The sequence below is a fragment of the Dermacentor albipictus genome, chromosome 1 (assembly GCF_038994185.2).
Source record: "Dermacentor albipictus isolate Rhodes 1998 colony chromosome 1, USDA_Dalb.pri_finalv2, whole genome shotgun sequence".
In the NCBI taxonomy this organism is placed as follows: domain Eukaryota; kingdom Metazoa; phylum Arthropoda; class Arachnida; order Ixodida; family Ixodidae; genus Dermacentor; species Dermacentor albipictus.
In genome coordinates, this window is record NC_091821.1 from 102,430,887 (window position 1) to 102,445,558 (window position 14,672).

The window sequence follows — 14,672 nt, forward strand, 5'->3', positions numbered from 1 at the left end:
ATTCAAATCATAGGCGTTTCAAGATGTATGCAACATATTTTAAGTATTATTTTCATGAATGCTTTGACTGTTCACTATGTTGGCAGTGCCTTAAAGGGTTATGTTGCTCCTTCCTTTCTGAAACCCATCTATTCACACATCCCACTCCCTCCTATCCTATCACGTTCAGTCTCTTGTGGACAATGCCTTTGTTCCCCAGAAATGGAAGGAATCCTTCGTCACCCCTATCCACAAGGGCCGAAGGAAACCCACATTGTGAGATGTCCAACTATCGCCAAGTCTCTATCACCTCCATCCTTTGCAGGACATTTGAGAGTCTCGTCAACCGTGCCATTAGAGCCTTCCTCGAGGAGAATGACATTCTTGCTTCCTCTCGGCACGAATTTTGTCCAAATCGCACTTGTGAGACAGCCCTCAGTAATGCATTTGATACACTCGACTACACCATTCTGGTGACAAAACCAGCTCATGCTGGTCTTTGAGGCAAACTGCTCCTCTGGTTAGCATGTTTTGTGGTGGGACGCTCACAGCGGGTCTTTTACCATGGATCACATTCCGAGCTACCCTGCCCTGTCTGGGGCCCCCCAGCCAGGGTTCTGTGCTAGGTCGAACTCTCTTTTCCCTATGTTTCCATGTTAATGACATGTCACAGTCGAATGACATTCTACTGGTGCAATATGCGGACAACATATCTATTTTGGCCCATGTCTCATTATGTGGCAGCTCCTGTGCCCACCTGCGAGACTACCTCACCTGTTTCCTGATGGACATCAGTCAACGATCTCTCCATCAGCGAAACTGTTCTCCATTTTCACAACAGCAAGAGTGGTATACCACAACCAGTTATGCGCTAGATGGCTCTGTCCTGCACAATGTTCCGTCAGCTGCAATCCTGGGAGTTCACTCGAACTCTTGATCTTTCACTCCACATCTCCGACATGATGGTCAAAGTGTGTCGCATACGCCGTTTTGTGGTGCGCACACAGACCCCCTGTGGTCCTGAAGCTTTCCGTGCTCTACACTGCCCTTATGCTGACAAAACTAGAATACTGTTCTGTGTAGAATCCCTTTCAGGCTCACCTGACCAATATGCTGGAGAGTGTCCAGCACCGCACCACCCGGATACTATTCATCCGCCTCGATTGCAGCTGTGACGTACTTTCACGACCTTGTATGGCAGACGCTTCAAGTGTACCAAAGAACTGGAAGAATGCCAACATTATACGAGGGTTGATCCAGAAATAAGGTTCCCATCAATTTTAGAAATAGACAACATTGTTTATTCTCATAGAAATTACATCATTGGAAAGATGAAGCTTTGCTCTATTTTCCTACATAATCGCCATCTTTTTCTATGCATTTTTGTAGACGGTGCTCCAATTTCTGTATCCCAATGTCGTAGAACTCCATCGCCAACCCATTGAAAAAGTGTTTCGCCTCTTTGACTTCGTCGCTCCGGAAGCGTTGGCCACTTAAATGTTCCTTTAATTTGGGGAACAAGTGATAATCACTAGGCGCGAGGTCTGGACTGTACGGTGGGTGGGGCATGACAGTCAACCCAAGGTTTGTCAAAAGTTACTGGGTTAGACGGGAGAAGCAAGGTCTGGCGTTGTCGTGAAGCAGCGTTACACCAGCTGCCAGTCGTCTGGATAGCTCACCTGAGTTTTGTTAGTGTTGCACAATAACTGTCTGTTTTGATTGTTGTCCCATGTTCCATGAAATTGATCAGCACTATCTCCTTACGATCCCAAAAAACACTCGCCATGACTTTGCCAGCAGAAGGAGTTTGTTTGAACTTCTTTGCTACTGGTGACTCCACTGTTTGGATTTTGTTTCGTTTCGGGAGTGAAATGGAACACCCACGTTTCGTCTCCCGTAACAATGGAGTACAATAATCCTTCCTTGTCTTGACACTTTTGAAAAAACTAGCGAGCACAGTCAAGGCGTTTCTCCTTGTGGTTTGATGTCAACAGCCACGCTACCGGTCGAGCACAACACTTGTGATACCCCAATTTTTCAGTCAACACTCTTTCCACTCTACCGTAAGAACTCCCAGGAATCATGAGCAACAAGTTCACGGACAGTGATCCTCCTGTTTTGAGGCACTTTGTGTTGGACTATTTCGATAATCGCCTCCGAAACTGACGTTCTTCCACCCCTTTCTTTCATCGTGGACTTCCTTCCGACCAGTACTAAACTCCCTGCACCAGACGTGTTGAACGAACATACACTTGTCGCCATACACCTCTGTCAACTGACGATGAATACCCACGGGTGGAGTCCCTTTGGCGTGCAAAAAGCGAATTACGGAACGAATCTCGCACTTGGCGGGATCAACATTGGGAACCTCCCTATCCAACGGCAGCAGAGCCAGAGTTTGTATAGGTGTTCTGTGGCCAGAGCACCTAGACATAGCCAAGAATGAGCGGCGCAACGATGGACCATTAGCCCCGAGAATTAGGAGTGGCGCCCTCTCGCGAGTGACGTCACGGCCAGGACGCCGCTCGCTCCGGCTCGCTCGGCGGCCGCGCGCGCTCGTTCCCTTCGTGTATGCTTGGGGTATGGGTGGCTCGAGCCGTACGTATTGAAGAATACGTCGGCTTCTTTCAGCTGCCATACCTTAACCACAGTTTCTTCTTCAAAAGCGTGTGAGTCGAAGAACTTTGCGGCTTGGATATCGCAAGCTAAGTAGCGTTAAAGGGGTCTACTAGGTTTTGCAATGCATATATGCGCCGTGTCTATCGGTAAATTTTGACTAAAAAAAAAATATCTGCAAATTCAACGCGCGAAGTTGTGTATGATGCTTCGCTAAACATTTAACATTCCTTTAGTATTTAGCTATGAGAGGCATTGCATTTTACGTGGAAGAAAAATTTGGTAATTGGCGTCAACATGTTATCTGATTTTAGAAAGACACTGCCCAGCGAAGCTCTCATCATGATTCCTATTACTCTGGTGTGTTGTTCTATTCAAATATGGCCATTCATTAAAGCGTAAAAAAATAGTTAGGCGCGCATTTCTTATGAAAAAGTTTGTTGCTACTTTCATCCCCCTCTGAAACAGGCCTCCAAAAAAACGAATTGGTCATGGCTGCTAACACGACGGCGCGTCATGTAGAGTATTTACATAGTTAATTCACAAACACCATAGTAGCAATCACCTGAGAGAAAAGTTTCGTTGTTAAGATCGAGAGCCACTCAATTGAAAGTGATGAAATGTTTCATAGTGACCCTCAGTAGCCTTTATCGACAATATGGCACACCCCTGATCACGTAACGGTAGCAATCGACTGTCCGTATGGCGAGGCACGCTATGTTCGTGAAACCCATCAGTTCACTACAACTTCGAATTAAAACCATAAAGCATGTTTTTTACAGCGCCAAATGGAATGGCTAAAGTATTCTCGAGCTACTACACCGCAGCTTAGATTTCCTGTATACAAAAGGAAAATTCAAGCACCTTCTGTCTCACCATGTCTCGATCCAGCGTTATTCAATTATACATACGGATAACTATTCGCTTCGTCGGTACATAAAAGAGAACCTTGCAGGCAAATTAAGTTTGCTCCAATCCAATCGCAAACATTCATAAAGAAAGCACCACAAGCCTTGCATATACTTTCACTTGATTTCTGACCCTCCACCGGGGGAATTTCGATATCTGCAATATGTCCCATACTACTAATCATTGACGCTTCGACTTCTTTTTGGCTGCAGCGATGCGGTTCAGCAGGCATACTTCACTAAAAAAATTGGGCCGAGCAGCCTTTGTCAGTTCGCCAAACAGATTCGTCATGTATATTCCTCAAGCAGCAAGCACCAGTAAATTTCTCAAGTGAGTTTGGTTTGATTTAATAATTTCCATTTACACACACACATGTACAGAGGAGTGGTAAGTGGAGGTGGATGAGGGGAAAAAGTCGCACAGACGCGGCTTGAGGTAACCTCACCCCCTAAGGTACAATATGGCTGCATGGGGTAACACATCAAGCGCCATATAAATTACATTTATATAGTGGCCATAAAACATTGCAGTTATACAATATATGAAAGAACAGTGAAATATTTCCACAATAACAATGCAAAACACACTGCGGCATTGAAATAAATAAATGATATACACTAGGTAACATAGAAAAAAAAAGAGGAACATAACATACAATCATTAACAAACGCGCTCTAAAGAGGTGAGTTGAACGTGTAGCACGGAAAAGGGAATATATATTGGTACATTCCTATTTGTACTCTGTAAATAGCTGTAAGTCTTCATTAACTTTACTTCAAGTTTCCGCCGCTTAAAAAAAATGAACACGTGAAGAACCGCCTAATGTTGACAAGCAGTTAAAGAAGCAAGTGAGGCGTGTAGAATCTAAGCTCCAGTATTAGTTAAGCCCCCGTGCTACTGCCGAGCGTTTCTGTGAGGAAATGCAAAAATTCGATATTATACCATGAACTACTCGTCGTGAGCTAACCTGTTTTAGCGGAATAAAATCAATGTAACTGCTGTAGAAGTCATATATAGCCAGCTTTGTGACATACTTGTTGCACCGCGGCAGGTATGGTATCATAACTGGATTCCTATAGGCTATGCTCTTGCGATTGTCTATCCGCGTATGAAAAACCCGCAATGGGCTGGTCTGCGTCGCTTCGGCTGGCACTGTAGCGTTGCCTTCGAGAGCTGCATTGTTGTCTAAGAAATTAGATCTTTGAATAAATGTTCGCAAAGGAAGACGTCGTAAAAATATATTTGAGACGACCACCATAAGTATACAAGCAGAGAGAACGAGGGCGAACAAACGAAAACACCGCAGAAAGCGCCCGGACAACGCCCGAACTGTAGCAGACGACAGGCGCGAGTCCGTGCCCTGACGTCACGCGAGCGGCGCTCGCAGCGCCGCCCGTGTTCGTTCTCGGGGCTAATAGCGCAACGAAGCACGGCCATTCCGCTTTTTTCACGGTGCGACGGCGCATGCGCCCTGCCCTAGCGGATTAGTCGCGAAACGTTTTGGAAGGGACGCGCGCGCGGCCGCGCGGCCAGATATCGGGGGAAAGTACCCCGGAAAAAAGCAAGCGCTTGAACGCGCGCTGTAGCAAACGATCGTGCCATGTACTGCGTTGAAACTCTACTGGTAGCTCGACGTCAGTGCGGTGCCGAAAACGTGTGTAAGACTGCAACTCCACTTTGAAACAGAATAGGGCCAGGGCTTGGTCCAGACTGCACCGTGAACCACGTAGTTGCCGCCTTGCATTGACGGCTGTCAAATTTATCGATAAACCCCTGCGTTACACTTCGGCGACACTTCAAAAAACACGTTGCTGACGTAGTCTTCTTGCAGCGTCGGCCCACTGTTGCTGGTGGTGGCAGCACGTGCCTGAGTTCATGTACTCTTCTAAACCGACAAGACGCTGACGCCGACGATTGGCCGAATATTCAGCACTGTGTCACTGAGACCATTTGATCGTAATGGGGCTCTTGCATTGCCCAGGGGGCGCTGCGAAAAAGGTGCTAAAAAGCGCCCTCTGCGCTAAAATGGGTCGTACCAAGCTCGGTCGTCTGCTTCGGAAAGCACGTTTACACTATGGACCCGCGCCACTTTCGGTTGTGTTGTTTCACGGCCTGCAGCGAATATCGGGCGCCGAAGATTTTTTCAGGGGTGGCACGCTGCGTAAAGGCAAGAAATTATGCAGTGCCGAATACGTGTACGCCGTTCAAGAATTGGGCGGCGAAGTTTTAGCACCGTGTCAAACGCGAGTCGCGTACGAAGTGGAACTTCAGGTAAGGTTTGCACGCTAGTTGCTAGATTCAGGCGCACAAACGCGAGGAAATGCTTGCTATAAATGAATCCACAGCGGCGATAAGCAGACATCATGTGTACGGAACTGCTCGAGCGCACGACGGTACGCGCCGCGATGTACGAACTGCTCGAGCGCACGATCGTACGCGCCGCGACGGCAGCGGTCTTTGGACATGCCGCGAAACGGCGGGCCTCCTGCAATCTTTGTTGACTGCATGCCGCTAAACAAGTAGTTATGCCTGCGTTTTAGTAGCGGCCATCTGTCCTCTTTAGTAACTGGTAATAACTGATGCAATGCATAAGAGCTCGCACGTACGTGCGAATCGCGGCGCGAGCTCGTACGCCGCTCGCTTGATGTAGGTTTTAATGACAGCGCTCGAACATCGATGTGCTGCAATCAATACTGCCTTGCTGCGCTGCCTCAACGTGCTGGCTTGAGATCAAGGATGAGCGCATTTAACTCTCTTAACCTGTGCTGCTCGTAGTGAAGTAGTGAATTGTCATCGAATGAGCCCGACCATTTGTGCTCATTTGCACACACCTGGTCGCTTCACCACTTCGCATCGATCGAATTGTTAATTGTCGCTGTGGCCGGGTCTCGAATCGTGAATTACCAGCCATGCCTGCTGCTATGTCGGTCTGCTGTCGGGACTGTAGGTGCAAAAGACCGAACATTAGAATGCAGATAATCAAGCAAGCTTCAAGACAGGCGAAGCAGTCAGCATGGCGCGAAGTTTCGCTTACTCAGCGCGACGAACTGCAGCTATGCAGCGCGCCCGACGCTCCACTTCGTGAGGCCTTGAAGGAAAACGGCAGAATATGATGTTGGGATTCAGGCCTTCTTGTTCATGACAGCCCACGACGCAGAAGTAATGACGGTGACGCCTTCTCGAGGCTGGGCTAGGTCTCTCCGGATCGGCGCCACCGATTCCGTCTGCTCCCAGCATTGCGTCCCACGGCACACGGAGAGCCCGTTTTCGTTAAACTATAGGCTGCGGCGAGCTCGCAGCGTGGTCGGCATGGTCTGCGAGAAGTGACGAGCCTTTTCGCACTCGCAACAGGGCAGAAAAAAGTGCGAATCGACGCAAAACTCGGCCTAGAAACGTGCTTCGCCACAGCCAGGGCTCAATACGACCCAAGCTGGTACGACCCAGATGTCGTTTCCCGCGCCGCCACCAGGCGCCGCTACTATACCTCAAACTCCAGCGCAAGACGCCCATAGGCCGACAACGACGCAGCCGACGGGTGCGAGTTCTCATTAGCGCGACAGGCTTTTGTGTCGACGGTGCCGACCGTGATAGCTTGACCGAACCCTACGTGATCAGCCGTAGAACCGACAACGCTATAGCTGCAGCTCATTCACTTGTACATAAAAATTCGCGCTGAAAATGCGTCGACATGCCTTCGAAGTTGAAATGCACGAGCTTTAGTCCTCTCAAGCCATGCACGTGAAGTTTGAGTCAAGTACATGTTGATCCTGTTTAGCGAAGTTTGGGTTAGGCCTGACCCCGTCGAGTTCGTGCACCCGCTACCGATGGAGCTCGACTTCAAAAATAAGCAGTCAGGACGAAGGAAAGCTGTTATAGTTAGAATGTGGCCGTATAGCAATTTGACAACTACTCCACTTCCCACGGCACGTACACAAGCGGCGACACAGCGCTGTGCCAGCATCTGTACTTTGGTCGCGCCGTTCCCGAACGCTGCCGGTCGCATGCCCATAGATGGTGGGTCTGTGCGTGTTGTTATGGTGACATTTCTTAATTCCAAAGAAGTACTGTTTACCTCCGCGTGAAACAAGAGAGAAGAGACAGTGCATTTGGCACACATCAGCATAAACTCACTAGCGTCCAACGGTGTCGGCGGTGGCATCCGCGTTTTCGCGAGAGAACTATACGGCCTATAAGTTGGGATCTATGCCGATCGAGCACAGTTGTCTCTAATAATACTTTATAGCACGCGCAAACCGCAAGTATGATGAAGTTAAACAAAAGCGAAAATCAGTAAGAGCCCGTAATATGTGTCTGGATCACAGTTGCAGTTGTTTAAGGGACTCGGCCGCCGCTCATACTGACTCGTCTGTATGTTTTGCTACGTTGAGATTATTTCACATCAGCGATGCGCCGTTTCTACAATATACCGTAGCTAACAGCGATCTGCAGGGCCTGTAGAGGTAAACAAATGCACCGCTTTGGCTAATACATGGAAAGCTGCGCTCGAAGGTGTCTTGAATATGCGAAATGTTTAATGAATGTGTAAAAGGAGTACAAAAAGCGATGTGCAATCGCAGACATCAGCGACAACGAACTAAACATGTAGCCGCGTCGGCTGACGGAACTCGGCGTGCCTTTATCGGCCGCGCTGTTACCACAACAGCGCACTCGGGCCTATTCACTCACTATAGTCGATGGGTGAACGACATGCTGCCCCGGAGAAACCACTAATAATTAATCGCGATCCACGAAACGCACAACCGGCGCACACTCAACATGGGCGCAGGTACACAAATCAACCGGCGAAATTCCCGACGCCCTTCCAAAACGTTTCCAGCAGTGTGCGTCAGAGGGCAGCACAGAAACATGAAAGCAAGGAAAGCACAATGGCCAGTCCAAATTTGAACGCTGAACAAATAGCAAATATAGTCACTAGAGTTGAAGAAGAACTTGGCAAGTGGCCAAGTAAGGAGTGGGAATATGGTGAGCTTATAAGTGTAATAACGACAGAAATACGGAAAGAGAAACAACATGTTCGTTGGAAAGGAAAAAAGAAACCGAAAAGCTGGTGGAACAAGGAGATACGAGAAGCGATCGCTGAACGACAGAAAGCATTTCGAGAGCACAGGCAGGCAAAGAAGGCGCAGTTGCCACAGGATGAGGTAACCAGTATAAATTGAAAATATACCGGGAGAAAAAGTTTATGGTTCAAATACTGGTGCAAGCAAAATTAAAAGGTGAAAGTGAACGTTGGTTGTCAGAAATACGTGAGAAAAAGAAAGCCGCGCCTAGAATATTTTGGAATCACATAAAATTATTAGGCAGGAAGTCAACAACAATACAACAACATAACATATCCTAGACGAAGATGAAAACAGACTGGAAGGAGAAGCGGCAATAAATTACATCCGAAACGCAACAGCCGAATCCTTCCAAGGCAATGACGAGGTTGTATTTGATTAAAAAAAGAGCATGAAAGAGACCCAAGTGGAAAAGGAGCTGGTGCTGACAAATTTAAACTGGAAGAAAGCGGAAGAGAAATTTCCTATGCGCACAACCACAGGGCTAGACGAGGTTCCCGTTAGGCTGATAAACTAACTGGGACCAAAAAGTAAGGAAGCTCTGGTGAAAGCAGTGGAAAAAAAAACTTTAAGAGATAGACGAATACCAGACAGTTGGCGACAAAGTAGAATGAATTTAATTTATAAAGGTAAGGGGGAGAAAGACAGAATTCACTCGTATAGACCGTTGACCATTACATCGGTAATATATACAGGCTAGCAATGCAGGCAATCAAATTAAAGCTTCAAGCATGGGCAGAGAATAATGGCATTTTGGGAGAGCTTCAGAATGGCTTTAGAATAGGTAGGCGTTTGGATGTTTGTTCTTACTCAGTGTATCGAAATATCAAAAGCAGAAAGCAGACCGTTGTATGTGGCCTTTTTGGACATTACAGGAGCATACGACAACTTAGACCGCAACATTTTGTGGGATATTCTGGAAGGGGAAGGCTTAGGTAACGATTGTCTACAGCTTTTGAGAGAGATTTACCTAGAAAATACCATTTGCGTTGAATGGGAAGGGATGAGAAGCGCGGAGAAAGTTCAAATCAACAAGGGACTGAGGCAGGGGTGCCCTTTATCCCCGCTGCTGTTTATGATGTACATGGTGAGGATGGAGAGGGCGCTAGAAGGAAGTAATATCGGGTTTAATCTCTCGTACAAACAGGCAGGTACAGTAATAGAGCAGCAACTCCCAGGTTTATTTTATGCGGACGACATTGTGTTGCTCGCTAACAAGCAAAGTGATTTGCAACGTCTGGCGAATATCTGTGGACAGGAAGGCAACAATTTAGGTTTGAAATTTAGTGTTAGAAAATCAGGGGTTATGGGATTCAATGAAAACAGTGAACAGACAGTGGAGATACAGGGCCAAGAAATACCTCGGGTAACAGAATATAAATGCCTTGGTATATGGATAAACGAAGGCAATGGATATATATGGAAACACAGACAGACGCGGCGCGCGTCTATATAAGAAAGTTGATCGCGGGCTGCGATTCAGCCCCGAGCCGCAGGTTAAGCTTGCATAAGCCCGCCCGCTGAGGAGTTCCTGGGAGAAGCACCACTCTCGGCCAGCCACGGACCATCCAGGCAGCGTGCGCCAGTCATCGGGACGGCCATCGTTGGACACCTGCGGTCGCGTCGGACACACGAAGTGCCCGGTGAATAATTAGCATCCATTCATGCGAAAATGCTCGGTTGGAAGCATCAAAGTGGTGCGTCTAAACGAAAGGCGAAATTAGAAAGAGAAGAGTGTGAAAAGAAGCTACCAAAGATGACAAAGTACCTACTGAATGCAGCTTCCGCGGAGCAGTATGATCGCTCTACCCATAGTCCGTGTCAAACTTCGAATAGTACCGACTGTGCGTTGACAGTTGCCTTGAGGCAGTCAAATTTTTCAGTGTAATTCAAAGACTGTATGGGTTCTTTGCTGCCTCACCTAAGCGATGGAGGTATCTTTTGGACAGCATGGGCGGAACTGGCCAGCAGCTTGCTTTGAAAAGTCTTCTGAGACCAGGTGGTCAATTACACGCTGAATCATGTAAGGCCATTCTGAAAATTTTCAATGCAGTCTTGTGTTGCCTTGAAGCTATATCAAAGAACGAGGAAGAAAACGGCGACACTATATAGGAATGAAGCGCACTCTCTCTCCAAGAAAATGACAGAACTAGAGACTGCATTCATGGCGATTTTCTGGAGTGCAATCTTGGAGCGCTTTGACCAAACGAACGTAACACGTTCGTAGCACGAACGTAGCCTAGACATTTCAACTGCTGTAGACCTGATGAGCTTTCTAGAAGGCTTTGTGAATTCTTTGCGACCTCTCTTTGATACCTTCGAAGACAGAGCACGCACGCTAAGTACCAATCAATGTTATCAGGATGAGGGCAAACGCATCGTTTTGAGTAAGCACCCGGATGGAAAAAGCGATAGTGCGCTACAAGGTAGAAAAAAGTTTATCGTAGAGACCAACAATGTTGTGCTTGACAGTCTAGGCTCTGCTTTGCGAGTGCGAAAGGCTGCCTACACTGAACTCTGCAAAAGGTTCGGGTTCTGAAAATTTCTGACAAAAGCTGGAAGCGAGGCCTCTCTGGCACAGCAGGCTAAGAATTAAGTTGGTGAAAACCTACAAAAATAATCTGGAGCCAGCATTTTCCGCTGAAATCGTTCAGTTTGCGAACTTTCTGCACAACTCTGTGTGCCAGGACACGAGTCTCCTGGGAATAATGAAGTTGCTGCACGAAATAGAGCTTATTGATGTGTTTCCGAACATTTCTATTGTTTTGCGAATGTACTTAAGCATACCCGTGGCAAACTGTGAGACCGAACGATCATTTTCCAAGTTGTAACCGATAAAAAATCGCCTTCATTCGAGCCTCTTTGACGACAAAGTGAACTCGCTTGCTATCATGTCCATTGAAAGTGACCTCCTCCGCGATCTATCCTTCGAACGTCTATATCTGATTTCGCCAAAGCGAAGGCGCGAAAGATGCCATTTTAAAAGAGGACTGTTTGTGCTATACATGAATAGTTCCAACAAGTTCTTTGTGTCGCCTCCCAGCCTCCACGTACGTTGCCAACGAAAGGCTGAGCAGTATAATTCAATATATGCAAATCTTCGTTGTTCGTCTCTTGTTTGTTCTTCTTGTGATATTTAGCGTGCTTATAAAGAACTGTATTTTTTTGTATTTGATAATGCCACGTTTATTTGGTGTCGTCCTTGCTTGTCTTACTTTTAACGAAAATATGTTCAAATGTTTTGTAATTACAGTTGGTAATTTTCATCTGTATTCTAGTGCATTATTATGGTGTTTGTATTGCCTTAAGTATGATATATATATATATATATATATATATATATATATATATATATAATATTGCAAATTTATAGAGTAACGTGTATAACGACTATATACTGCAGTCTGATGCTTGAATTTTAATAAAGAATGTTTTGGATACAGCCATGCATCTCCTCACGGGATTAAACTTAGTGATGCAAATAACAAAGCCTAGCTTCAGAAGGATCGACATCTGAGCTGTGTTGTCTTTTCTACGTTCTTGTTCGTCTTGAGTGCACCAAACTCTTCCTTAAAGCCTAGCTTTTGCTGAAAACAGAATGCAGATTAATCACGAAGTGAACATATGTGTTGATGTTTACAACAGCACGCGTTTTAAGCAAGTGTTGTTATTTTCCTTATAATAATAATAATAATAATAATAATAATAATAATAATAATAATAATAATAATAATAATAATAATAATAATAATAATAATCCCGTTGATAGCACTTCGTTCTTTTTAATTTGGTGGAGTTAAGTCTAAACCCCATGAGCGCGATGTTTTGCGCGACAGCGACGGCTTCGAGCGACGTATCGGGCCATCGCGTGAACAGATCGCTCAGTCTTGTCGCGCGATCGCGCGGTTATGGTGTCTAGCGCGGTTCTGCAAATCTATAATTCGTCGCCCGGAAGTGCTATGAGCTACTAGCCAATTGCGCGAAGCCGGAACTGGATGTACATAACTCAAGTACTTCCGATTGTCGCAGGGAACGAGCAAACGATTGAATTTTTATACGTGCAAGGATAAGAACCTACTGCAAGACTTTCATAAATATTTTATGCTGCTTTTTACAATAGAACACATCAACTTAAGTTAATAAAACATGCGTCACGCTAGTTTCGGCGCCTATATTGCTGCTCTCATACCGGCAACACTGGGGAGACGTCGTTCGAAGTCATCGCTCGCATGGGGTACGACTTGTAGGCGACGAGCGCACGCGACAGCCACCTCCATCGCGTCGCTTGTCGCTGTCGCGTGCAATATCGCTTGCATGGAGTTTATACTTTAAAATGAAACATGGTATATTTCCAGTAGCGTAGCAGGCGACATGGGGTGGGGGGTCAGTATAGGGAAAGGGGGCCTGCATGCGCATTAGCCCAGGGCCCACATTTTTCTTAACCCGGCCCTGGTCTTGATTGTACTTGAAACAATGCGAATACAGTCAAAAGCTCGACCATTTAACAGCTGCGAATACAGTCGCGCGCTCTGCGTTTTCATGAGCGACGACTATCCTACTCCGGCGGCGGCGAAAAACCGTACTAGAGCCGACGGCCGGTTCCCTTTGTTTTGCGCTCCATTTAACAGGCACAGAAAAACAGAGGAGGGAATGACTGGATCAAATGCCTTTTCATAATCTATGAAAGCCATATGGAGGGGTTGACTGCACTTTGCATATTTCTCGATTATCTGATAGATGACATTGATGCGATCCATTGTAGAATATCCCTCCCGACGCCAGTCGGTTCTCTTTGTTCACTGACGTCGTGTTGCCCTTATTCTTGGGCAATAATATAATACAATACTGAAAGCAAGCTAATGGCCCTATAATTTTTTTAATATTTTTAACGTCTCCCTTCTTAATTGCGTATTAGTACGAGGGTTGATCCAGAAACAAAGTTCCCAAAGAGCTCCAGACACATGGGAAGGTGCGAGGCGAAATCCGGCAACACCGCTGCCGCGCGGCTGTTCCCCCACAATCCCACCTCTGGATGGATGGATGGATGGATGGATGGATGGATGGATGTTATGAGCGTCCCCTTTGGAACAGGGCGGTGGATTGCACCACCAAGCTCTTGCTACTATGCTGCTTAATATCCTACCTAGGTTAACCAAAGAAAAAAAAAACACTATGAACTACCACGTCCAAATTTTCTGATCCCCTATTGCGAACTGTGTTTTTGTACGTCTCCGTCTTTTGTCGTTTCCCTACTTTTCTTCCCCCAATCCTCCAATCGCCTCTTACTAATGTCTATTGCGGACCTGTTTGCGTTACCACTGCTCCCGCTGAACCCAAGGGCTTCAAGGAGGCCAGTCGTGCCTAAATCGACCGCTGGATAGACGTCTTCACATTCTAATAAAACATGCTCCGTCGTTTCCCTAGCTTTACCGCAGCAAGCACATGCTTCTTCTTCCTTCTTATATCTCGCTTTATGGGTGCGTGTTCTAAGGCATCCCGATCTCGCTTCGAAAAGTAATGAGCTTCCCTTTGAGTTATCATAAATGGTTTCTTTCCTGATTTCGTTTTTTCCTCTTAAGTAGTTACTCATGGCAGGTTTCTTTTCCATTGCCGCTACCCATGAGATTAATTCAGCCTCTTTGACTTTCCGCTTGACCTTCTTTGTTGCTGTGTTGCCCACCCCACAGGCCGCATACTTGCTGGTAAGCTTCCTAGTTCTTTTCCTCCACTGTGAATCAATGTTTTGCCTGTACAGATACCTGAACACTCTCCCAGCCCATTTTCTTTCTTCCATATTCCTCAGCCGTTCTTCATACTCAATTTTACTGCGAGCGAATCCCTCACTTCAAAACTTATAGTCCAGCCCATATCCCCCTGCACAGCTTCATTTGAAGTCTTCCCGTGAGCGCCCAATGCGAGGCGACCCACTGACCTTTGCTTCCCGTCGAGCCCTAATTGTACCCCTGATTTAAAGCAAACAACCGCATTTCCAAAAGTAAGTCCTGGAACCATTACCTCTTCCACATACCTCGGAGGACCTCGTACCTATTGTATCCCCATAGCGCTCTGTGCTTCATTATGGCTGCA